Below are 26,466 nucleotides of genomic sequence, written 5' to 3'. Positions count from 1 at the left end.
CAGCATTAACAGCCAACAGCTAGCTCCTCAGATAGGGTGGGGTCTTATGAGCCCCTCCTCCATCTGTGTTGAAATGTTGATGGGCTCCCGTGTCTCATCTACAAGACGCTGTTTACAGCCCTCTTCTCCATCCTGTGGCTCATACATTCTTCCTGCTCCCTCCTCTGTGAAGTTGCCTGAGCCTTAGGGGGTCAGGTGGAGGTTGTGATACATATTCTCATTTAGCACAAACCACTCAACCGTCACTTATTATCAGGTCTTTGCCCTCTTATAAGTCTTCATTAACCATTGCTCACTGGAAAAGGAAGGATCTTTGACCAAGATTGAAAGCAACAGTAATGTACGAATATAAACACAAATACTTAGGAAGAACATGGCGGAAAGGAAGTTGATAACAGGGTGAACCTGGCTCATGAATGACGTCTTTATGGAAATATGTTTTCTTACTAGGGCAAGGAGGAAGAGGAGGAGGAAAGAAGGAGGAGGGAAGAAGAAGGAAGATGAGGAGGTTAAGGAAGATGAGGAGGAAAGAAGATAAAGAATGAAGAAGAAGGAGGAGAAAAAGAAGCAGCAGAATAATAATGATAATAGGTGTTGGTGCATTTAATATTCACTATTGAAATATCTTAGTTAAGCAGTGGTTATCCCTAAACCAGCCGTATACCCAAATCACCAGAGAGACTGGGATTTATTTAATTAACCTAGAGCACAGTGCTGGGCAATAGTTATTCCATCCTAAACCTCCAAGCCCACATAGTTTCCTACCATTCAGATTTCACTCATACTTGCTCTTAGTCTTATCTAAGGTCTGACCCATCTTTCCACGTGGTTCCAAGACCTCTCCTCTGGATTCTCTCTCCTCTCCTCTCTTCCTTCCTCTTCCTCCCATCCAGACCAAGATATCCCACCTGATCCTCTCCATTGCTCAGCATTGTGACTGGTTGTTTTAACTGACAATGTAGACAACAAATGGTGGCATGTTTACACAAACTTGAGACAGGTGATGCTTAGAATAAGCATCACAATGCAATGTCTAGATTGAAACCAGATAGTGTGGTAGAGAAATCAACATTTGAATGAACAGGGGTAAAATCAACAAATAGGAAGGAAAAGAAAAAGAAGAAGAAGAAGAAGAAAGGGAGGGGAGGGGAGGGGAGGGGAGGGGAGGGGAGGGGAGGGGAGGGGAGGGGAGGGGAGGGGAGGGGAGGGGAGGGGAGGGGAGGGGAGGGGAGAGGAGAGGAGAGGAAAGGAGAGGAAAGGAGAGGAAAGGAGAGGAAAGGAGAAGAAGCAGCTTTGCAATTTAAGACTATTCCAGCACGTGAGGAAATTTCCAGTCACAGAGCTGAAGATGTCCAGGCTTGGATTTGCCAAAGGTGGTCATATGTCAAAGATAGTGTCTCCATCAGATTTGGATCAAGCAAGCCTAAGAAAATGGTTCCAACTCTTGCCCCCAAAACCTTTTCAGTAACAGCAGCTTCCAATGAAGATGCAGTAAGTGAACTAGAAGAAATGCCTCTGGAAACAGATGAGGCTGAAGAATAGGGAAGGGATGCATCAGCATCAGCTGGACCAATCCCCTTTAACAAAGGAAAGCATGGCTTCTCCTATAACCAGAAACTGTGGGAGTGACATACAGAATCTCATCTCAATTTAATGATGTGTTTTGAGATTGGGTGTGGGTGGGTGTGTAGCCAAAGCCTCACACATGGCTTCTGAGAGGTAGTTGGCTTATGTGATCCCAGTCCTCACAAGTGGACTAATATGCTCCTGGATTAGTGGATTAAGGAGTTTATGCATGGTGTCACTTTGTTACACAAGTGAAGTCTCTGGCACCTTGCTCTACCTAGGGCTGAGCAAAGCTGCCTGGTCATGTCTTTGTGCCATGTCCCTTGAGAAAGACCCTCACTAGGTACCTGTCCATGCACCTGGACAGCCTCCACGGCAGGGCAGGTACAAATAAACAAATGAGCCAGTCTTGGGCAGGCAGTTATCACCACAGCAAATAGGCCAGGGCCTGCTTCAATGTGATGCTTTGACATGTGCACACGCTGTAGAACAACTACTAAGATTGTTAATGTGTTCATCTCCTTATATACTTAGCATATATTTCATAACAAGAACAACCAAGAGCCATTCTTTTCAGCAACTTTGAAATACACAATATGTCTTCATGGACTCTAGTCAATTATCTTGGTGTCTTGGAAACAGAGTTCTGAGTGGCTGAAACTTTATAGTGTGTAGCCAACTTCTTCTCACTCTACTCTCCCAATCCCAGCCTCTGGTGACCCCGATTCTGCTCTCATTTACTATGAATTTGAGATTTTTTTTTTTAATCCTCATTCCTTGCAAGTGCTCAAACCATGCTGATGCTGCCAGCTGGGGACGATACTGAGTGCCCTGCCTGAAGGAGGCACTGAATCCTGAGTTCTCTTATTCTAGCATTTCTTCAAGGTCCTGACTTACCAAGAGAAGACAGAAATGCTGGTTTTAGCGTGAGATTTTCTAACTTTTAAAATGACTAACAATGCTTATAACATCAGACCATCAGGGACTAAATAAAATATATCCCTAGGTGAGGCTGCCATCATGGCCTTTCCCTCTGTGAGCCTTGCCTGTACAAGCACATGGTTAAGGAGCTCTCTCCACTTGATGGTGTCCCATGCATCAGCTCCTGAACATCTCCACACAATCCACAAAAACTGGGAGCCCCACCCCCGGTAGTCCCTTGCAGAGTAAAGGCATACTTGATAGATCTGCCAAGAGGAAAATGAGACGTCCACACATTTCAAGAGGACTAAACTCGCAGAGGTCGCAGAGTGTATATAACTCAGTGGTGGAAGGAACCACTGTGGGAACCATGGCTTGGGCTTAAGTTTTTGCAGTAACCATAGCCTAGATAAAATGGCCAGCTTTTGTACTCAGGGCAGAGAAGATGCTCTGAACGAAAATCAGAGTAGAAGAGCATCTCCCTTCCTCTGCCTACCACTGCCAAGCAGAACACCTAGCTTTGATGGTGGCCCCTTGGCAAAGCTGTGGAGACTGTCAGTCCTTGCCTGGCACTCCTTTCAGCTGTTCCCTCACCAGCCTCTCTTATCCTACAAGACAATGACAATGGAGTCTGAGCAGCTCTAACCACAAACAGCATAGCTCTGAGCATCCTTTTATCTCTTTGGTTTCATCCTTAGGATAATGTTTTCCTCTGGGGAGAAAAACAAAATATGATAATTTTAGGCACTTCACATAACCATTGCCTTATGTTGGATTTTAAATGTCCCTCTAGAAGATCATGTGAGGCCATTTGGGATGTGGTTACACCTTTAAGAGGCTTGTGGAAGTCAGGTCATTAAAGACATACCTTGAAGAGATTATTGGGACCCTGGCCCATTCCTCCTCTCCTCCTCCTTGTTGGTTACCATGATATGAAGACCTCTGTACCACCTCACACTCCCGCAACAGGCGCAAAACACAAGGGCCAATGGGCAAATGAAACTAAAACTCTAAATCGTGGGACAAAATAAACCTGGGTTTGGGGGAAGATGGTGGGTTAGAAGCCTCACCACTACAGTAGGCTCCCATCCTGTTCTCTCTCTTCCACCACTTCTGGTGTCTATCTTGTTTGCCATTCTAAATGAGATTTAAGCATCCTCCATAGGAAGTCTTACGGAAAAAGAAAGGGGATAGAAAGACACGTATGGGGACAGGAGCTCCACAAGGAGACCAACAAAGCTAAAAATTCTGAGCCCAGGGAGTCCTGCAGTGACTGATACACCAACCAAGAACCATGCATGGAGAGGACCCCCTGCTCAGATGTAGCTGATAGGCAGCTCAGTTTCCATGTGGGTACCGGAGTAAGGGGAGCAGGGCCTGCCTCTGTCATGAACTCGTTTGCCTGCTCTTGCCCCTGGCCACAGAGGGAGAGGATCCAGGCAGTCCTGATGACACTTGATAAGCTAGGGGCAGATGGCAGGGGAGGAAAACTCCCCATTTCAGTGAACTAGGGGAAGGGGTTAGGGGGGAGGAGGGAGGAAAGAGGGAGGGAAGGTAGGACTGAGAGGAGTTGAGGAAGGGGGCTACAATTGGGATATACAATGAACAAACTGTAAAAATAAAAAAATAATTAAAAAGAAGCCTCACTACTGAAAAGCAGTGGAAGGAAAACGGTCTAGGTCATAACAGTCAACTCTGACATTGCAAGAACCGAAGTCAGTGAATGAAATCATTAAGCCTGGGAGAGTGAGCACTGCAGGCAAGCAGGTGGGAAAGCTGACAACTGAGCCATCCGCCCTAACATCCCATATACCCTACCTACCCCTGATGCAAGCCAGTGGGCACCAAGAGCTGAATCAGCTTCCCAGGACCCAGCAGCTGGTTCTGTTCTAGAGTTCAAAACTTCTGTTTTAGCCACTCTGGTGCTGAACAGCCCACTGAACCTCCCATTTGTCTTTCTCTAATGGCTGAGGATATAGAATTCCTTTCCCCCTTTGGTTGTAAAATCTGTTTGTGCCTAATATTAAAGGAATATTACTTTTCAGCATGAAGTCCCGAGATTGTCTCTCTTTATGTAGGGATGTCTGTAATCTATACTCTAAACCTGTTTGAGGTGTGTGGCTCACCTATCTTTTCTCTCACCCCATGTCCTCTTTTCAGTTTTATAACAGAGTCTTCCACAGAGAAAAATATTTTAATCTATGATTAGGTGTGATATCTGAGTGTGCTGACTAGTTTTGTCAACTTGACATAGCTGTAATAATCTGAGAGGAGGGAACTTCAATTGAAAAAACACCTCCATAAGAAAACTCCATGGCATTTTCTTAATTAGTGTTTGAAGGGGGGGGACCCAGCCCATTATGGGTGGGGCCACCACGGGCTGGTAGTTCTGGGTTCTATAAGAAAGTAGGCTGAGCAAGCCATGAGGAGCAAGACAGTAAGCAGCACTCCTCCGTGGCCTCTGCATCAGCTCCTGCCTCCAGGCTCTTGTATGGGTTGAGTTCCTGCCTTGGCTTCCCTCAATTAGAGTGTGATTCAGATATATAAACCAAATAAACCCTTCCCCACAAGTTGCTTTTGGCTATAGTGTTTTATCAGAGCAATAGTAACTCTAAGGGACTGAGTTCCTCTTTGAATGGGTGATATTTTGGTGTCAAGTCTAAGAATGCTTGCCTAGACCTAGAACCAAACATTTTATTCTATCCTTTATTTTCTGAGTTTTATAACTTTAGATTTTAAAAACTTCTGTATAAAGTGAGCACAGTTTATTCTGTTCTACAGATAACCTTTTTTTTTTTTTTAGTATTGTTTGTTGTAAAGATGTCTTTATTCCACTAACTTTAATTAAAAAAAAATTATTACAAATTCCACCAAATTACTTTCTTGAAAAGAAATTTAGGTGGTGTACAATTTTAATCCCAGCACCTGGGAAACAGAAGCAGACTTCTCCAAGCTACATAGGGATACCCTTTCTCAAAACAAAACAATAATAATAATTTGCATCATTTTGTGGCAGGATTAGGGCAGGTTGGGCGGACACACGTGTGGAGGGAAGAGGACAACTTTTAGGAGCCAGTTTTTTCCTTTCCATCTGTAAATCCCAGGATCTGAATTCAGGCTGCCAGGTAAAGGCAAGCACCTCTACCTGGCCATCCTTCTTGCCATCCCCGAATGTCTTTGGATGCTTTCTTAAAAAGTCAACACAAGCATTGTCATTGGGACTAGAAGTCTGTTTGGGGAGGAAGCCGGATGGATTACATGGTAAAGAGCAAACCACACAAGCATTAAGACCTGAGATCCATTTCCAGCACCAATTAAACAAAAACAGAGTGGCATGTGCCTGTACACCTGGGGTAGGAGTCAGAGATGATAAGATCCCTGGAACCCCTGAGCAGCCAATCCAGCTGAACCAATGAGCCATAGCCCCTGTCTCAAAAAAATAAGGCGAGGAATTGAAAAAGATACTGACATTGGCCTCTGCCTCTGTAGGAACGCGTGTGCGTGCACATACAAGTACATAGTAAATCAACACAAGCAAGTTGTGTAATCACAATCAGTCAGGCATATGTGTGCGGCTCCATTTCTGGGCTCTCGTTTGCATTCTATTGCTCTGGCCAGCCCTTTGCTAACACCACAGTCCTAACCACTATATCTCTGTCTTAAGTCTTGAACTGGAATATACTCCTTCTTCTCACTCTATTCTTCTTTAGTGGATCTTTGATTTATCACGGTGCATGTGCTTTTCCATGTGTATTCTGAAATTCTCTTGCATGTGTTGTAAAAATCCTCACTGGGATTTCAACAGGCATTGCGTACAGCTTGCAATTCACTTTAGAGACATCTTTACTCTGTGGAGATGCCAGTCCATACATATGGTATACCTACCTTGGTTTATTTCACTAATATCAGGTTTCAAAACATAAAAATACTGCATATGACTTGGTAGATTCGCCCTCCCTTAATTACTTATCTTGTTGATATGAGAAAAATAACCAAAGTGGAAGCTGTAGGGAGAAAGTCCTTCCTCTGGCTCACAGTTTGAAAGGATACCGTATATCGTGGAGGATAGGACTGGGCAGCAGGAAGGAGGGTTAGCTGTAAGCCTGTGAAAGACAATCATGGTGGCATACCCCTTTAGTCCTAGGAAACAGAGGCAGGAGGATTTCTATGAGCTGGAGGAAAGTTTGCTCTACATAGCAAGTTCCAGGCCAGCCAAGGCTACATAGTGTGATTTTGTTTCAAAACGACACACCAATGTGTGTGTATATGTGTGTGTGTGGGGGGGTAGTTTAGGAGGGGGGGAAGAGGAGGAGAGGAGGAGGAGGAGAGTAGAAAAGAAGGAAGTAAGAGGACAACTTTGGGGAATTAGTTCACGCCTTCCATTATGTTCTCTCCTCCCATTAAATTCAATCGTAGGGCGTGAACTCAGACTTGGCAGACTTGGCAGTAAGCACCTTTACCTGCTGAGCCATCTTGCCATCCCTGAATGTTCTTTGATGCTTGGACAAAACTCAACACAATCAGGGATTGGAGGTGGGGCCTGAATGGATTAGGTGGTAAAATGTAAGGGAAAAGGGGGGGGGGGAAGGAGGAGCAAGGGATGGGAGCGGGGGTGGAAGAAGAGGAGGAGGATGCTGGTGTTCAGCTTGCTTTCCCTTTGTTTCCTTCATCCATCGCAGCCCTTGGCATGGTGCCATCCACAGTCTTTCCCTCTAGTCAAACTTCTCTGGTAATACACTCACAGACACACCTTCTGTGATGTTTAGTGTCATTTGTCAACTTGACTCGTCAGCTTTACTCTTCTGGGCATGTTTGTGGGGAATTATCTGGATTATGTTAACTGGTGTGAGAACTCCCATCTTAATTGTTGGTGGGGTCATCTCCTGGGCAGGGGATTCTGATCTTGATAAAATGGAGAAAGTGAACTGAACACTAGCAAGCATCAATTGCTTTCCATTGTTCTCTATCCTTGATTGTGGATGCCGTATAACCAGCTGCTTCAAGATCTTGAAGCCTTAAAATAAAATAAAAAAATCTTGCAGCCTTGACTTCCTCATCATGTTGGACTATACCACAAGCCGTGAGTTAAAAAAAAAAAAAGTCTTTCTCCCTTAGGTTGATTTTGTCAGGGTATATCATCACAGCAACAGAAAATAAGAGCTTTATAGGTGGTTCTAAATTCAGTCAGTTTGAGTTTGAAGATTAGCCATCACAAATATTGTTTTTCTGTGAATTATTTTTATATGTGATTATTGTGTAACAGTTTCCTTAGAGATCAAAACATTCTACCCTGAAGGAAACTCCTTAAGCAAGAAGGAAAACAGTTCAAAGTAGCTTCAGGAAGTCCCTAAAACTGACCAGATTCACTAGACTCCTCCTTACCAGAGTAAGCAATAAAAAGCTGAGAGTCCCTCTCAGACAGAAGAGAGCTAGTTGAGTTGGAAAGAATGCTGAAACCATACCAGCTGCATGGGAAAAGCAGAAACTAGCCAGGCTGCCTGGAAGAGGTTTAGACCAGAATCACTTAGAAAGGACTCTGGAGAGGGATTTGGTGATGCAGCTTCCATTGAGTCATTTTTGCTCCTTAAGTAACCCCAACAAAACCCATTGGTTCACCAAGCTGGACTTTGGTGATACCTGTTTAGTCTGTTATGGGTTCCCTATCTGTGGCGAGTAGACACTGTGTTTTGTCTCTCCAGGAAAAATTTGTCACACAACAATGATAATGTAGTTTAAATTTCAGTGTCCATATGTTCACAGCTAATGGATAGAGATTGGTTTTATAAGTTTATCTTTTTTCTTATAGTCCTAATGAATTCACATGTAAATTCTAGTTTGTGCATATTCCTTGACATTTTCTCTGTCATCTGCAGAGAGGGAAAACTGTCTTTCTTCCATTCCTTCACTATGCTGTCAAACTACTGGCTGAAATCCAAGTATAGGCTGAGTGATTTGCAGATGGACATTATAGCCTGGTACCAGTCACAGAAAGAAAGCACCTTGGTCTCTCATTGAGTGCAAAGTTCACTCATGAATCTTGGTAGGTATTCTTTATCAACTCAAGCGACTTCTCCTCTACTGGTACTTTTCTGAGAATTTTTAATGTGAGTGGTAGTCAAATTAGTGAAATGCTGGTTTTTAAATTAATTAATAAGAACATGAAGATTTTCTTTTTAGGTTAGTCATGTGATGGATATACCATGAACTTTTTTTTTTATTTTGGTTTATGTGTGTCTGTGTGTGTGTGTGTGTGTGTGTGTGTGTGTGCCTATGTATGTGTGTGTGTACTTTGGTGCTTGTAGAGCCCAGAAGAGGACATCCAATCCCCTAAAGCTGGAGTTCCAAGTGGTTGCAAGCTGTCCATTGTGGTTACTGGGAAGTGAACTCCAGTCCTTTGTAAACAGAAAGTTCCTTTAACCCCCGAGTCATCTTTACAGCCCTCAACAATAAATTTCCTAATACTGATCTAGATTTTTATATCTGGAACCATTCCTCATGGAATATTTATCCAAGTTTAGTATGAGAATAATACTGAATTTCATAAAATAATCAAAAAAATATTCTGACAGAGATATTGTATCTGATCAATGTTAATTCTTCAGTATTCTGGTCTAGAATTTTCTGGTCAAGCCATCTGAAAATTAGCTTTAGGAGAACTTTTAAATTACAAATTAAAATTCCTCAAGAGCTGTAGGAATATTTGAATGATCTACGTCCTGTTGGACAACTCGTGGTGGTATTTTTAAAGGCAGAGGACTGCTTAATCACAGGCATTAAATTTGCGCACTTTGAGCTTATCTTCTTTTTCTTGTTTTCAGCTCTATGATGATAGTCCTTGCTTCACTTCTATTAATCATTTACATCTTTTCTATCTTTTTTCCAAGTCCTTAGAGAAATATATTGATTTTGTTGATCTCATAAAAGATCTTGGTTTTTCTTTATTTTTATGTTTTTTACTTTGTCGATCTCTGTTCCTTCTTTCTTCTTCTTGCTTTGGATTTATTTTACTCCTTTTTTCTCTTGAAGCAGGTGCTTTGGGTTCTCTCCTTACCTGATATGTAAATTTAGTGTTAGAAGTTTCCCTCTTGATGCTGTTAGCTGCATCTTCCGAATGTAGATGTATTGTATTCTAATTTTCATAAGCCTTCCCACACAGCCCACAGGTTATTTCCATGGTGTTGTTCAGTATCCAAGGTTCTAGGGATTTTCCTCCTGATTTCAGTTGGATTCCATTGTAATAGAGGACAGACTTTGGGATTCCAATTCTCTTACATATCTTGATATTTTAGTAGTCTAGATATGGTCCATATTAGTACATTCCCCATGTACTAACACTTGAAAATAATATATTCTTGAAAGTAAAATATTCTATTAATATCATTTAGATTTTGTTGAAGGATATGTTGAGTTCTGCTCTATACTGGCTGCTTTTTCTTTCTAAGAACTTCATTATTGTAGGGAGACAAATACTGGAATTTCCAACTGTAACTTGATTTTTCCCATTAGTTTGATCACTTTAAGATTCACATATTTTTCAGCTCTGTTATTTAGGTTATGTTTCTGTGGTCTTTCTTGTTACTGTGGATGAAAATACTTGGACATAAGTATTTAAGGGAGAAAACACTGATTTTAGCTCACAGTTCAAGGGTGCAGATCACCATGGAAGGTAAGTTACAGTGACAAGAGCTTGAGGCATCCAGTCAGCCAGTCACATTGCATCTGCAGTCAAGTAGAAATGAGCTTAGGAGCCTAGACAGGGAATAGCACCACCCACCAGGGAAAGACAAGTCATGTTACATCAACTATCACAATCAAGATAATCCCCTGCAGGCATGCACAGAGGCCCTGTCGCACAGGTCATTCTTGATTCTGTCTGGTTAACAATTAAGGGTAGCTACCACAGTGCATACATGATCCAGATTATTACATCTTTTTGTTAGTTACGTATTCAGTGTTTCCCGTTTTATTTTCATAGTTTTTCTTGTGTGTATGTAAGTGTGGTGTGTGTGTCTGAATTAGTCCCTCAAGTCAGGGTTTCCACTGAACTTGGGCTACACTGGTGGCTAGCAAGCTTGAGTAACCCGCGTAAGCAAAGGTCCTGTTGAGACCTCCCTCCGCACTGTGGTTACAGATGCATGTGTGGCCACACCCAGCTTGTTGTTTGGATGCTGTGGGTTCACACTCAAGTCCCCATGTTTGCTCAACAAGTACTCTTATCCAACAAGCCATCTCCTCAGCATATTGGTTTTATTGTTGTTGTTATAGCTTAACAGCTCATTTCTTTGTAATACTACATAATATTCCATTGTTTAGATGTACTTACATTTATCTGTCCATCCAAATTTGCCTATTTAGAAACCCCTTTATTGGCAGTTTAGTTAAAGCTCCTCTTAAATCTTTGTGGGTTTTTTTTGTTTTGTTTTTTTGTTTGTTTTTGTTTTTGTTTGTTTTTTGTTTTTTTTGGTATGGATATGTTTCCAGCTCCTTTGGGAAAATACCAAAGAGTGAAATTGCTGGACCGTGTTGTAAGAGTAGACCTAAAACCTTCAACTTGCTTTCCACAGTGTGCTTGTACCATTTTACACTCACATCAGGAATGACGCTCTGCTGTTTCCACACTCTCGCCAGCATCCAGCATTGTTTGCTCAGCAGATATGGGTCATTCTAAACCTGATGGTTTCAGTTTCAAGTTTTGATCTCTTTTTTTTTTTTTCAATGCAGTTTATTCAGGAACCTTGAACAATCTTCTGACCCTGGGGAAAGCCAGCCCACAGCTTAAATAGCCTCTGGGTAGCCAACCCCAGCGTGCCACGTGGGCAATGCAGATAGGTCCACATACATGGAAGCAAGCCAGATCCTCAGCCTTAGCCAAATGTGGAGTTGTTTGTGACAGAGAGCACTCACCATCGGGAAGGTGGAAGGCAGAAACCAGCTCCATCTTTAAGGCACGGCATTTCGCAGCTCTCTACAGTTCCCCCTTTTTGTTTTAGATGCATCAGGCAAGAGTAGAGGTCTGATCTCTGATATTAGAAATAAATTGGGACTTTGTACCGATGTTCATTTAGGTGTCATCCACCCAAAGAGCATCAGACCTGTCTGATACCTTTTTCTCAGAGGCGGGACCTGGGGCATCAACCCGCATGCAATCAGACTTGCTCTTCTCTGGGTCGAAAGTGGCTGACCCTGAGTGCAGTGCTTAGCCTCGCATCCTGAGCATAACATTTTAGCTCCCATGCTTGGGGAGACTGTCCTGCTTCAATGGCTGTAAAGGCCTGAATGGTCATGGCTGCATCACACTGTTGCGAGACTCTAATCTTGCATATATACCACAGGCAAACCAAGGAGACCAACACCAGAAGGCCTGCTAACGCTCCCATGCCCGCCCATTCCTTCAGATGATTTATGGCTGCAGCAATCCATGATGATAATCCTGTGGCTAGTCCTGCATCCACTCTGGTAGAATTTTCTTTAACAATGGCCACTCTCAGCTGCTCCATCATAGTATCGAATTCTCCAGTCCAATTATCTAAAATATAGCTAGACAATTGTTTAGACAGATTTGCAGCACGGGAAAAATTCTCATATTGTATGCTAGTGACACAAAGTCCAGCATACTTTCATTGACAGCAAAGTTGAGCGATTTGCCATAGGGTATCAATTTGCTCCTGCATGAGGTCAATCCTCTGATTGAACACCATCAAGCCTTCTTTTAGTTGAGCATTAATTCCTTTTTGTACAACTAAGGCATGAGCGACATTGGCTAAAAGATTATTCAGGGTCTGAGCAGTCTGCACAGTATGACTCATGGCTAATGCCCCGGTGGTAGCTCCAACAGCCGCCAATGAGATGGCAGTAACAGTGGCAGCTGTAGTTCCAAGATCCCTTTTCTGTCTGAAGAGAGTCATAGCGTGAGGGGCATCAATGGGCACAGGCACCCAGCGAGGCATGCGAGTAACCAGGGCATACCTAAATTCACTAGCATTCCAGCATTGGGCAAAAAAGCAAGTATCATCACCACAATTACTTGGCTCTATCTGGCTAATAATGAATAAAAATGAGGGATATAAACAAACAGGTGTGGGCTTATAGGAAATATTATGAGAAGCCTTAACCCCCTCGTTGGAACATCTTGCATCAGTTCTAGAACTAGCAGTGGTGGTGTCCGAGGTCTGAGTAGGTTCAGAAGACCATTGCCCCCAGGGGCGAGACATGCTCCATGTAAATTGACTAACTCCATGTTTTGCTCCACTTTTGAAAGTCATTTAAGGTTCTTAAATTATTCCCCCCCCCCTTTTTTTTAAGTTTTTCCTCAATTACACTTTATTCATTCTGCATCCCCCTATAAGCCCCTGCCTGCTCCCCTCCCAATCCCCCACCCTCCCTCCTCCCTCTGCATGCATGCCACTCCTGAAGTCCACTGATAGGGGAGGTTCTCCTCTCCTTTCTGATCTTAGTCCATCAGTTCACATCAAAAGTGGCTGCATTGTCCTCTACTATGGCCTGGTAAGGCTGCTCCCCCCCAGGGGGAGGTGATCAAAGAGCAGGCCAATCAGATTATGTCAGAGGCAGTCCCTCTTCACATTACTATGTAACCCAATTGGACTCTGAACTACCCTGGGCTACATCTGTGCAGGGGTTCTGGGTTATCTCCAAGAATAGACCTTGGTTGGAGTATAAGTCTCTGGGAAGTTCCCTGTGTTCAAATTTTCTTGTTCTGTTGCTCTCCTTGTGGAGACCCTGTCCTCTCCAGCTCTTACTATTTCCCAGTTCTTACATAAAATTCCATTCACTCTGCCCAACAGTTGCCCACCAGGCTCAGCATCTGCTTTGATAGTCTGTAGGGCAGAGGCTTTCAGAGGCCCTCTGTGGTAGGTTCCTAGGTTGTTTCCTGTTTTCTTCTCCTTCTGATGTCCATCCTCTTTCCTTTCCGGATGGGGATTGGACATTTTAGTTAGGGTCCTCTCTCTTGCTTAGTTTCTTTAGATGCACAGGTTATAGTGGGTTTGTCCTATGTTGTATGTCTATATGAGTGAGTATATACCATGTGTGTCTTTTTGCTTCTGGGACAACTCACTCAGGATGATCCTTTCCAGATCCCACCATTTACCTGCAAATTTCATGATTTCCTTATTTTTCATTGCTGAGTAATATTCCATTGTGTAGATGTACCACAATTTCTGCATCCATTCTTCAGTTGAGGGGCATCTGGGTTGTTTCCAGCTTCTGGCTATTACAAATAAAGCTGCTACAAACATGGTTAAGCAAATGTCCTTTTTGTGTACTTGAGCCTCTTTTGGATATATGCCTAGGAGTGATATGGCTGGATCATGGGGAAGCACTATTTCTAGTTGTCTGAGAAAGCGCCAGATTGATTTCCAGAGTGGTTGTACAAGTTTACATTCCCACCAGCAGTGGAGAAGGGTTCCTCTTTCTCCACAACCTCTCCAGCATGTGTTGTCACTTGAGTTTTTGATCTTGGCCATTCTCATGGGTGTAAGGTGAAATCTCAGGGTTGTTTTGATTTGCATTTCCCTAATGGCTAGTGAGGTTGAGCATTTCTTTAAGTGCTTCTCTGCCATTCGGTATTCCTCTACAGAGAATTCTCTGTTTAGCTCTGTTCCCCATTTTTAAAGTGGATTACTTGGTTTGCTGCCTTCCAGCTTCTTTAGTTCTTTATATATACTGGATATGAGTCCTCTGTCAGATAAAGGGTTGGTGAAGATTCTTTCCCAATCTGTAGGCAGTCACTTTGTTTTGGTGATGGTCTCCTTTGCTTTGTAGAAGCTTTTCAGTTTCATGAGGTCCCATTTATTGATTGTTGCTCTTAGAGCCTGTGCTGTTGGTGTTCTGTTCAGGAAGTTTTCTCCTGTACCAATGAATTCTAGGGTATTCCCCACTTTTTTTTTCAAGCCGATTTAATGTGTCAGGTTTTATGTTGAGGTCTTTGATCCACTTGGACTTCAGTTTTGTGCAGGGTGATAAGTATAGATCTATTTTCATTTTTCTACATGTAGACATCCAGTTGGACCAGCACCATTTGTTGAAGATGCTATCTTTTTTCCATTGTATGCTTTTGGCGCCTTTGTCAAAGATCAGGTGTCCATAAGTGTGTGGGTTTATTTCTGGGTCCTCTGTTCGGTTCCATTGATCCACTGTTCTGTTATTATGCCAGTACCATGCAGTTTTTAAAACTGTTGCTCTATAGTACAACTTAAGATCAGGGATGGAGATACCTCCAGAAGATCTTTGGTCTGTCTTTATAAACGTCACAGTCAGTTTGTTGACACCAGAAAAGTAACTTCTGGGATTTAGGTTATATTTATATTGGAACTCTTAATCAAGTTGTGAGGACTTAACACTGTGACAATATCAAGTCCTTTGTAGCCAAAAACATGGAATAGTTCTCCATATCTCTCCCTTTAATTCTACAACTTTACTCATGGTGTTATATAATTGCATGTGTAGTTTGTACGTCGTAAGTTATTGTACATTATACGTAATTTTCATTTTGGTTTATATATAATTTGTATCTGACTATGTTTCTATGTAATTATTCCATTTTTAGGCACTGATATAAATAGTATTATGCTTTTAATTTCAAACCCTGCTTACTCATCGCTGTATTAATCAGGGTTCTCTAGAGGAATGGATCTGATAGAATATATATTTCAAAGGGGATTGCTTAGACTGGTGTGCACCCCCCTGGCTGCAGGGGGCTGTGGTCCAGCCTGAGAATCCAGTAGCTGCTGGTGAGGCTGAGTGCCCCCAGCAATCTCAATCTGACACTGAGGACCTAGAGGGTCCTTGGAAAGTTGCTGCTCTTCGGTATGCTTTGGAAAGCTGAGAAGGCTTTATTAGAAAAAGCTGAAAGAGCATTATTAGAGGAGAACAGTAGTGGCAGCAACAGCAGCAGCAACAGAATAAATCCATGCACCAGCAAGAAGTAAAGGCAGGCTGGCAAAAAGCAACCAACCATCCACGCTCCGACATACCTCTTTTTGAAGAAAAAAAATTTGTGTGTGTGTGTGTGTGTGTGTGTGTGTGTGTGTGTGTGTGTGTATCATCTGTGTAGCTGCCTGCCAAAGCCAAAAGAGGGTGTCAGATGCCCTGGAGCTGGAATTGCAGGTGGTTGTGAGTCATAAGATATGTGTGCTGGGAACTGAGGCAGAGGATGAGAAGGAGCCAGAAGATTAGAAAAGATCGCTGGAGTTAGTTTGAGGCCAAGCAGAGCAATTCGGAGGCCAAGAGAAAAGCCAGATTGAGTAAGTCAGCTGGGAGAGGAGTTTGAGCCAGAACAACTGAGTTGAACCAGCCATCCCAGAGCTCAGTAAGAACAAGAAAGGGTGAGCTTGCTTATCAGTAAGTCTCAGAGGCTAAAAACTTTCTAGGTCTAAATTAAATTGTATGGAGGCTAGAAGCTTCCAGGACTAAGCCTAGGTTTAGCAGACAGAGGGAGCAGCCTCAGAGATGACAACTGAAAACAGGCAAATAAAAGTTACTTTAACAAAATTCCTCTCCTCAGGGTTCAGGGAACCCTGCAGAAGAGGAGGTGGAAAGATTTTAAGAGCCATAAGGCACAGATGATACCAAGAAAACAGTGCCTTTCAGACACAACAGGACTGACACACATTTAAACTCACAGAGACTGTGGCAGCATGTTATAAAGGAAAAGCTTTGGTCCAAAGGCGTCTCACCGGGTATACAAACCATGCTTCAGCCCAGGCCCAGTGCCCTGCAATAGATGGTCAACACAAAATGAACTCCAAGGTATTTTAGGAGATTTTTTTCCTTCGGGTCTCATATTGCTTTTTTTTTTTTTCTTACTGGTCTTTTGCTTGTATATTACAGTTTCTGATGTTTAGGTTTTATGCTGTGTGTATGTGTGTTTCACAGGCTCTTTCTTTCTTAGTTTCCTAGTTTCCTTTTTTTTTTTCTTTTCTTTTTTAGTTTGTTTATTTTTAAAAATCTCTGTTTTTTGTATGTTTTGTTTGTTTTACTTGCCTGTTTGTTTCTGTAAGAGAGGGGGAAAAGGCATGGAGATGGAAGAATGGGGAGATGGGGAAGATCTGGGAAAAGCTGATGGAGGGGATACCATGATCAGAACATATTGTATGAAAATAACTTTATTTTCAATAATAAGATAAAAGACTCAGTCTCAACTTGATTGGATTTAGGATCATTATGGAAACTCCCCTGTGGGTTTGTCCATAGATGTGTGTCCAGAAAGACTTCACTGAGGTGAGAAGGCCTCCTCTGAATTTGGACAGTTCCAACCCTTGGGCTGGGTTTGCGAACTGAATAAGAGTGTGTGGTGTGAGTACGTAAGTATGGATGTTCACAGGCATGTGGAGGTCGAAGGAGTCAGTTCTCTCCTAGTGTGTGATCCAACCTAGGCCGTCGCTGTTGCATGGCAGGGGCTTTTACATCACGCACATACACTAATATTACACTCCTAATAAAATATTATTTAAAATAACTATACTGTGTTAGGCTCTCCTCTCATAAAAAGCCCGGTAAGATTCAACTTGAAAGAGGAAAGGTTTGTCGTGGCTCGCAGTTCTAGGAGGTATGGCAGTACATCGTCACAGGAAAAGCATGGCGGCAGAAGTCCGAGGCAGTGGTCATGCTAGGTATACAGCCAGGAAGCAGAGAGATGAATTCTAGTGTATGGGTGTTCAGCTCACACCAGGCTGAGAGCAGAAGAGGGTATGGGATCCCATGGAACTGGAACTGCAGGCAGTTGTGAGCTACCCAAGAGGGTGCTGGAAACGAAACTCTGGTCCCCTGGAAGAGCAGAGTAAAAGTGCTCTTAACTGGCGAGCCATCTCTCCAGTTCCCAGACACTCTTCCTGTTCCTCCCTCCTTTCCTTTCTTGCCTCATTTCCCTTCAGCATCCCTGTCACATCTGTTAACACCTTTCATAATTACCCTGATAGCTGGGCTATTGTTTTTTCTTTCAGTGTTTATTCTCTTTCCTTCTCAATTTGAGGTTTTCTGCTGATATTTCCTCAAAATTGGAAAAAATTTCCCCCTTACCTGTGTCTTGTTTGCTAAAAAGCCCATCAAAGGGCCAGCAAGCGAGAGGGCTCATCGATTAAGAATGTGCACTATTCTAACAGAGGACCTGTGTTCAGTTTCCAATACTCACAATAATTAGCTCAAGCCATCTGGAACTTCAACTCCAGGGGATCCATCACTCGAATCCTCTCTTCTGAACTCTGTAGGTGGCTTCTCACATGTGGACAAACTCAAACACACGCATTATTAAAAATAACAAGCACAAAATCTTTTTAAAAGATCTTCACTTCTGTTAATGTGTTTTATGTCCAACATTTTCCTTGAGTTCTGTCTTGTACCATCTCTGTCTACTTCCATTGCCCATCTTTTCCTTATTCTATTTAGCCATTATGTTCTTGGCCTAGTCATCACACTGGCTTTTCATTCTTGGCCTGATGCTTTCTCTCTGTCCCTCCAATTCTTTTCCTTTTGGCAATTCCTTGCACTCTTTCCTTGGTAGCTAGAAATGATGTGTCAGAGTGAAGGGACTTTTAGAAACAGTCAACAGTGGCTAGGGCAGGCTGTCTACTGTATCTCCATGGGAGAGCAAGGAGGATTCCCCTCAGGACTCCCATTAGTCCCCCAGCAGGTGAGGTATTAGCTGATCAGTTTCTCTAGAAAGGAACCTTCCAAAGAACTGCAGATGCACTTTTCATTGTTTCCCTTCCTACCCAAGACCTCCCAGCTCCCTGATGAAGCATGGAGACATTCCTCTGATGTTTGCTTTGAGCTCTTGGTTGAGTGTCTAAAGGTAAATTTTACAAAATTGTGAGGACCCTTCCACAACTGGGTCATCTGGTGGTTTCTAGCTCTGGGACAGCTTCCATCTTGACTTCAATGGACACAGAGCTTTACATGGATGAGTGTGATTCTCCAGTATGTCTTCTACATATTGGGGAATGACCACTTCATTGTCTCAGCTCTGTTAACACCTTGAATGACCTTAGTGGATTTTCCGTGCTGAACCATGTTTACATTCCTAGAAAAAAACACTACTTTTTCAAAACTGTATTGTTTGATGCAGTTGCATTCTGTGTGGCTAGATTTCCTTTAAACTTCTTGTGTTGGTATTACTGGGGTGTGACTGTCACTGACCTTTTGTTAAACTTTTTATTGAGTTTTTGTTTGATTTGGTTTTCGAGTCTGTGTTTCTCTGTATAGCTTTGGCTGTCATTCTCTGCTCTGCAGGGTCCTGGGCCTCAGTGAGGGCCTGGAGCTCAGCTTCCGGATGGAGAACAGAGGTTCCGTTTCTCTCAGGAGCAGCTAGAGTGCTTTATGGCACTTTATGGTACTAGGCTGAGTTGTGGAAAGGTTTTCCACAGAGTGTTACAGTTTAGATCTTTTAGAATGAGTTCTCTGGTAGTGGTGGAAACTCCTGCATTCCAAAGCCTATGGCAATACCAAAGTGTTTCAGCTCTTGGTTAAGCTGCTGTGCTGAGCATGGCAGAGGTGCCAGCCAAAGCCCATGCCTGGTCAGCTTGCAGCCTAGACACAGGCCCGTCAAGGCCCAGGCCCAGTGTGATAGAGGGCAGGTGAGATGAGGCCCAGCAGGGGATAAATGATGAATCTCAGGAGGTCATGGTGGAAGGCTGATGGTATCACAATGTCAGTCAGCCATTTATTTGAAATCAGGGATTCATAAACCTTGGGCAGTGGGAGGGTTTTCCATGGTGAATGTGTTTGATTTGATGGAATAAGGAGGTCAAGGATAGTTGATTTGCACGTAGTGGTACAGTGCCTCATTTTCCATGCAGGAGTATGGTCCTATCACAAGAAGGAGAGCGTAGTACCTAATTATCCTAGGGGTGAGGGGGAATCTCCGAGTACAATTGAAGGTCCCTGCTGAAGACTAAGATCCTTAGGGTGGGGTATTTCTAGGAATTCCCAGATGCTTATAGTACCGGTTTCCTTATCAGGAAAGGGTCTGGCCTATAATCTGCCCTAAGGGCTATGTGACATTTCTTATAAGACTTGGGGTCACCCAGATCAGGAGAGACTTTTAGTACCCCGTTGAAAAAAGGGGTCATCATCATAGACTGAGTGCAAATACATGGCTATCCCAAAATGCCAGACTTTAACCTTATTCAGGCTTCCAGAGCCCCACACTTGGTTGTCCTGGGACTAGCTTTGTAGACTGTCCTTGAACTCACGGAGATTTTTTGTCAGGTTTTTTTTTAATTTTATTTATTATAATTTATTCACTTTATATCCCAGCTGTAACCCCCTCCCTCATCCCCTCCCAATCCTGCTCTCCTTCCCTCTTCTCCTCCTATGCCCCTCCCCCAGTCCACTAATAGGGGAGGTCCTCTTCCCCTTCCATCTGACCCTAGCCTATCAGGCCTCATCAGGACTGGCTGCATTGTCTTCCTGAGGGCTGGGTAAGGCTGCCTAGCCCTCAGGCGGAGGTGATCAAAGAGCCAGCCACTGATTTCATGTCAGAGACAGTCCTTGTTCCCCTTACTAGAGAACCCACTTGGAGACTGAGCTGCCATGGGATACATCTGTGCAGGGTTCTAAGTTATCTCCATGTGTGGTCCTTGGTTAGAGTATCGATCTCAGAAAAGACGCCTGGGCCCAGTTTTTTGTTTTTGTTTTTGTTTTGTTCTGTTGCTCTCCTTGTGGAGCTCCTGTCCCCTCCAGGTCTTTCTATCTGCCCCTTCTTTCATAAGATTCCCTGCACTCTGCCCAAAGTTTGGCTATTAGTCTCAGTATCTGCTTTGATGCCCTGCTGGGTAGAATCTCTCAGAGGCCCTCTGTGGTAGGCTCCTGTCCTGTTCACTGTTTTCTCCTTCTTCCACTATCTATCTCCTTTGCCTTTCTGAATGAGGATTGAGCATCTTACCCAATGTCCTCCTTATTGCTTAGCTCCTTTAGCTGTACAGATTTTAGTATGTTTATCCTATATTAGTACACAACAAGGACATTTGCTTAACCATGTTTGTAGCAGCTTTATTCATAATAGCCAGAATCTGGAAACAACCAGATGTCCCTCAACAGAGGAATGGATACAGAAATTGTGGCACATCTACACAATGGAATACTACTCAGCAATTAAAAACAAGGAAATCATGAAATTTGCAGGCAAGTGGTGGGAACTAGAAAAGATCATCCTGAGTGAGTTGTCCCAGAAGCAGAAAGACACAAATGATCCACTTATAAGTGGATATTAGACATATAATATAGGATAAACAAAATAAAGTCTTTGTCGGGTTTTTAAGTGAGATGCATTCTTGGCTTCCAGGTTGTTGGATAGTTCTCTTTCTTTCTGAGATGCGGGGTGCCCTGAGGGCTTGCTGACCTTGGGGGTTGTAAGGCGGCACTTGCTTCTCTGTTGTTTATGTGACTGTTCATATCTTCAGACTATCTAAAGAGAACCCTTTACCTGTGTCCGTCTAGATTGGTGGTTCTCAACCTTCCTAATTCTGCTGCATTCCTAATTCAGTTCCTGTATTAAAGTGTTGTGGTGATTCCCCAATCATGAAATTACTTTCATTGCTATTTCATAACTATAATTTTGCTATTGTTATGAACAGTAGTGTAAATATCTGTGTTTTCCAAAGTTCTTAGACAACCCCTATGAAAATGTCATTTGACCCCTCAAAGAGGTTGCAAGCCACAGGCCGAGAACTTCTGATGTAGAGAATTTAGAGTGGGGGTGAGAATAGAAGAAAAACGTCCAAAGAGTCTTGGTGGCTTCTAAACCATGAGAACAGTCTTGCGGGCAGGACTTTGCCATGGCTCCTCAGATGCTTAAGTCTTCCTTAGGGAGAAATAGCTTTCTCACAACTTGGAGGCAGGATGTCACTGATGATGTGTGGCATGACAGAAAGACCCATCTTTCCTTGGGAGCAAAACGGAATAGGAATGCGTTTGTGTGAGCATGTTGTAGAAGAGCCCAGACCGACCAACCTTACAGCAACTCTGGGATAAGAGAAAAGGACTGGGGTTCGATTTGAGTTCAACACACAATGAAACAAAACAAAACAAACCCAAAACCAACCAACCAAGCAAACCAACAAACAAAAAACATCAAAGGATGGCTTTTGACTGGCCTCTGACACATTAGGATAGCTATCATTTGGTGTTGGGTTCACCTCGAAAAGAACATGGGATTCTCGGTGCCTTCTTCTGCCTCTCTGATCACAGCACTCCATTCCTGCTGCTTCCTCACACACTTGCTTTCTAGGTAATATTTTCCATCAGAGCCGTGGGGGACTAACTCCGAAATGCGCTTTAGATTCCATCGTGCAAACTAATGGCTTGTTGCTGGACAGAAAAATGTTACCATCAACAGCATTTTTATTTTTATTTTTTTTTAATATTTTTTATGCTATTATACAGAGCTTGGTGGAGGCCAGCAGTGTGGGATGGGGATTTAGTCTCGGGATTTGCCAAGCTGTTTATGCAGCAGGAATGTGACTTATGTAAGTCTGGAAGTGCTGCTGATGCGCTAACCTCCCTCCCTCTCCCATCTCAGCTTTTATTCATTAACAAGCTGCTCTTGCTTTCATGATACCACATTAAATGGCTAAAAGGAAAGAAAAAAAAAAACTTGTTTACTGTGCGAAATAACCTAAGTCTCCACGAAAACATCCATTTGGTTAAAGGAACCACAGGGAGTTCTGAGAAGCTGGGCTGAGGATTGCTTCGATGCTCTAGGCCAGGCCCTTAACTCACTTCCCATTGCTCCCTAGAAGCAATCAAACTCAGATGTGGGCAAATGAAAGGTTTTTAAAATACAAGAAAATGATGAATGCACAAACAAGACACCCTCTTTTGCATTTTTTTGTGGGGGACTGAAGAGAAATTTTTATGGAACAGAAAGTGTGGCAGGAGGGAAACCACCAAAGTTAGGTGGCAATAAACAGAAATTGTCAACGCGTAGTAATTGTGAGAAACTAAGGAAGTGTAGGGTTAGGGCTGGCCCTGGCACAGGAATAAATATCTGGCTGTTTATGTAACCCATCAGGCAAAGCTCATGGGGCACACTCGGGCTAGCTGGGGCACTGAGAAGGCTACGCCCAGCCCTTCCTTCTTATCTCATCCCCGAGCTTCGCTATGGCTGCTGCCCAATGAGTCATCAGCAATGAGAATCTTGGATGCTTTTAAGCAGTTGTGCATCAAAAGTACACCAGCAGCTCACACCAGGCTGTGCCAATGCCCCTCCTACAGCAAAGCAATGCTCCTTCTATGGGAACCAAGCCAGGTTAGCCTTGCAAGGCCCCCTTTACTTTCCATGACGTCAGCTGTACAAGAAGGGGGAAGGGTTCCCCACAGAAGAGACCCTGAGACAGGGCCAGAAGCCTCTCCAGGTGCTTCTCCTCTGTCCTGGCTCTGTGAATGTCTTGGGAAATGTTGGTGCCACATTGGCCTGGCTTCTTGAGGTGAACAGTGAGGCTAGGACTGCTCCTGTGAAATGAACTCAAGCTTGGCAGTGACGGGGAGAGTGTGTCTCATTAGAGGAAATGTGGAACCTTGGCCTAGCTATATCACGAGGTGGAAGACCCTATTTTCTTCCTCAGCTTTCTTCAGCTAATGTTTGCAGTAGATTACCAGCAGGCCTGCCATGTACAGCTGAGAAGGTGCCAGCCGCACAAGGGTGATTGTGCCGTGCTTATTGTGTTGAATTTACAGAGAGTGCTAGCAAAGCACTTTGAATAAGGGGCGCTTTTCCCCAAGTCACATGAAAGTGCTACATGAAATTGTGGCCCCGTGTACAAGGCCTTCAAGCAGTGGGAATCCACTGATACATAGAACATTTTAGAGCCTTCTTGTGGTTCTGGAATGTCTGTGTGGATGCCAGGGCGAGGAAAAGGGCTAAGATGGTGAAGGCAGCAGCAATGTAGGGGAAGGTCCTGGACCCCACAACCATGTCTCAAAAGCACACTGTATCATATTGTGCAGACACCTAGAAAACTGCTGCCAAATGTAGGTACAGTGCAAGTCAGAGATGTAAGTCACATATAACATCCATAATGCCCTAGTATCCAATTAGAAATAAACTGAAAGAAGTGCTTAAAGATAATCAAATTCATTCAACTCAATATGTCAAAGATCTCATTAGCCAACGCTCGGCTGGCCCTCCACGTCTGTGGATTCCGAGTCCTCAGACTCAGTGTCAGAGAAAAACAAACATATGTCTGAGGATTGCTTAATGGTTAAGAGCACTTGTTGCACAATCATGAGGACCAGGGTTTGGATCCTAACAGCCACATAATAAGCTGGAAATCTGGGACATGCCTATAAGTCCAGCTCTGAGGTGGGGAAGAGACAGCAGGATCATGGGGACTTCTGGCTTCCAGGGAAATGTTAGCACAGGGTTCGAGGAGAGTGCCAGCCTCAAAGAAAAAGGCAGAGAGTAATAGAGGACAGCCAATGCCCTCTTCTGGCATCTGGACATGAAAAAAGAACACACACCTGAGTACACACAAGCATACACATGTTGGGAGCACAAAGGTCCTCGCACTCACAGATCAGCTCTAGAGAAACCAGGAATGTCAGACATGCAGGATGGTCTCTTCAACCAGGGAGATGTGTTTTTCTACCCTGAAGGCTGGGAATGGAGGTGGTCATTAACCTGGTGATCTGTACTATCTATAGGGTCAGGCCATACCAAACTCCCACATGCAAGACTGGAGGTGGCTAATAGCTGAGATGATCTTTGAGCTATCTGCATGGCCAAGGGCTCCCCCAGCCTCCCACAGTCAGGACCAAAGATGGCGAATTGCCCAGATGAGCTCTACACCATCTGTATGGCCGAGACCACACCAGATCCTCCTTAGGCCCTAGAAATAATACATGTAGTCTCTGGAACTCATCACGAAAGAGGTGACATGGACTTTGGAAATAGTTTCCATGTAATTATTGCTCCTTGTGCATACAGGATTGTGTTACACCAGGATAAATTATTTTTTTGTACTTACATATGCCTAGAATAAATTGCCCAGTGTCACACTCTAGAAGTTTGAACCAATACCGGCTACTGAGTTGTGATAAGCTGGATTTCCCTCTTGCCTCTTTCATATCTATACTGTACCGGCCCTGTCATTTGTGCACACGCACTCACGTGCACACATGCACCTGAACTTAATAGGCCTCTACAAAACATATCTAGACCTTCCTTCTTGTCATTACTCCCAAAGAAAGGTGATATATCAATAATTCCTTTTCTTTTTCTATTCCCATGTTTGTATGTGGTGTCTATGTGTGCATGCGTGTGTGTTTGCATGTGTGTGGGCCCGTGTGTTTGGGGATGAGCATGCATTTGTATGTGCATACCAACAAGTGGAAGCCAGAGACCATGTCAGGGGTTACCGATCCTCTATTACACTTCCACTCTATCACTGAGGCAGGGCCTATCGGTGAGGCCCAGAGCTCACTGAAAGAGCTAGCCTCACTCACCAGCTCGCTCTGGAGATGCCCTGTCTCTGCCTTCTGAGGCTGGAATTACTGGCAGACCACCACATTTTATGTGGGGCATAGGAACCCGAACTCTGGTCGCCATGCCTGCACAGCAAGCACTCTCATCGCTGAGCTATCTCCCCAGCCTCTTCGCATTTAACACAATAAAGAAAGGGCCTAGGCCGTGAAAATTATGAAATCCTGGTCACATTGGTCAAAGACGACCCACGTGAGGCAGAGGCACCTGCATCCACAGGTTGGGAGCCTTCGGAGGGTAGAGGAGGTAATTCTCCCCAGCTGATAGCTGTTTTATCACAATTCTTGGTGTACCCTGTACACCAAGGTACAGTAAGACTGCTCTGATATTTATACTGCAAAGAAGAAACCCTGAGAAACGGCTTTTTGATAAAGAAAAAGAAAGTGGGAGAAAGCACGGACCTGCTACTAAGATTCAGGCTAGAGCCGCGGCTAAGACAGCACACCTTTGGCCGTGAGACCAAAAACCAGAGGCCCAGGCTGCTCTTCTGCCCTGCTCTGTGGACACTGTGACTGCCCAGTGAGCAGAGAGTATTCACTTCTCCTGCTCTGTTCACATCTCCATTTATCCCAGGGAAAGTTGAAGACTGGTGGTTAGCTTCCCACTGGGTTGTCAGGGATTCTCTGGGCGGCGGGCGCATCCCTCTGTATTCCTCACCGACCTGTAACCTCCACCCTCTCCTCCACTGCTGAGCCCCCAAGCCACCTGCATCCCTTCTCGGGAGCCCCACAACACCTCAGGTGAGGTCCCGCCACCATTTCAACCTCCACCACCTTGTCTCCAGACAGCTACTGGTGGGACCACTGGGAGAATTATTGCCCAGAGTTCCAGATGTCTTCTGGCCTTGGTATCTCCCAGCTGCTATGGGTGTCTCTCACTGATTTACTGATCTCTGTCACTTATGGGAGGCCCCCAGAGTTCAAGGGTTGTTGGTCTCAGTTATGCTACCCCACACACCTCCATAGCCTGATGCTCAGTCTTTCCTAGGCTATGGCCATTGCTCTCTCTCTCTCTCTCTCTCTCTCTCTCTCTCTCTCTCTCTTTCTCTCTCTCTGTGAGTGTGTGAGTGTGTGTGTGTGTGTGCGCGCGTCCTTAAGAGCTGAGTTTGGACTACACAGAACAGAGGCTTCCCCTTCACTTCATTCTACTCTTCTGGGCTCTTCTTTTTCAGGGACCGTCAACCCCCATCTTGAGTCACTGGAAAGAGGAGCCAGAGGAAGGAAAGCTTCCGTCCACAGAGCTTCCCTCACACCTTCCTGGCATGGCCCATGTGAGGGCCTGAGGTCTGGAAGCCTATCCTCTCCCCCTGCAGGATATGAAGTGGTCACATATTCCATTATATGTGGTTATGAGGCTGCGTCTCGTGCCAGGAAAAGCACACTGTTGGGCATGCATGTTCCTGGATGACTTTGGATGAAGGTCTAGGGATAAGTAGAGCTGGCAGAGGAGGAAGAGGGACCAGTGATAGGAACAATGTGGTGGAA

The 26,466-nt window shown here is 44.0% G+C and overlaps 1 pseudogene; it reads left to right on the top strand.

Moving 5' to 3' along the window:
- The first annotated feature begins 1,348 nt into the window (after nucleotides 1-1,348).
- Nucleotides 1,349-26,466, top strand: part of LOC132646987 (PEST proteolytic signal-containing nuclear protein-like) — a 132,009-nt pseudogene continuing 106,891 nt past the window's right edge.

The sequence above is a fragment of the Meriones unguiculatus genome, chromosome 14 (assembly GCF_030254825.1).
Source record: "Meriones unguiculatus strain TT.TT164.6M chromosome 14, Bangor_MerUng_6.1, whole genome shotgun sequence".
Taxonomy (NCBI): Eukaryota; Metazoa; Chordata; class Mammalia; order Rodentia; family Muridae; genus Meriones; species Meriones unguiculatus.
This window is presented reverse-complemented; position numbering and strand designations above follow the sequence as displayed.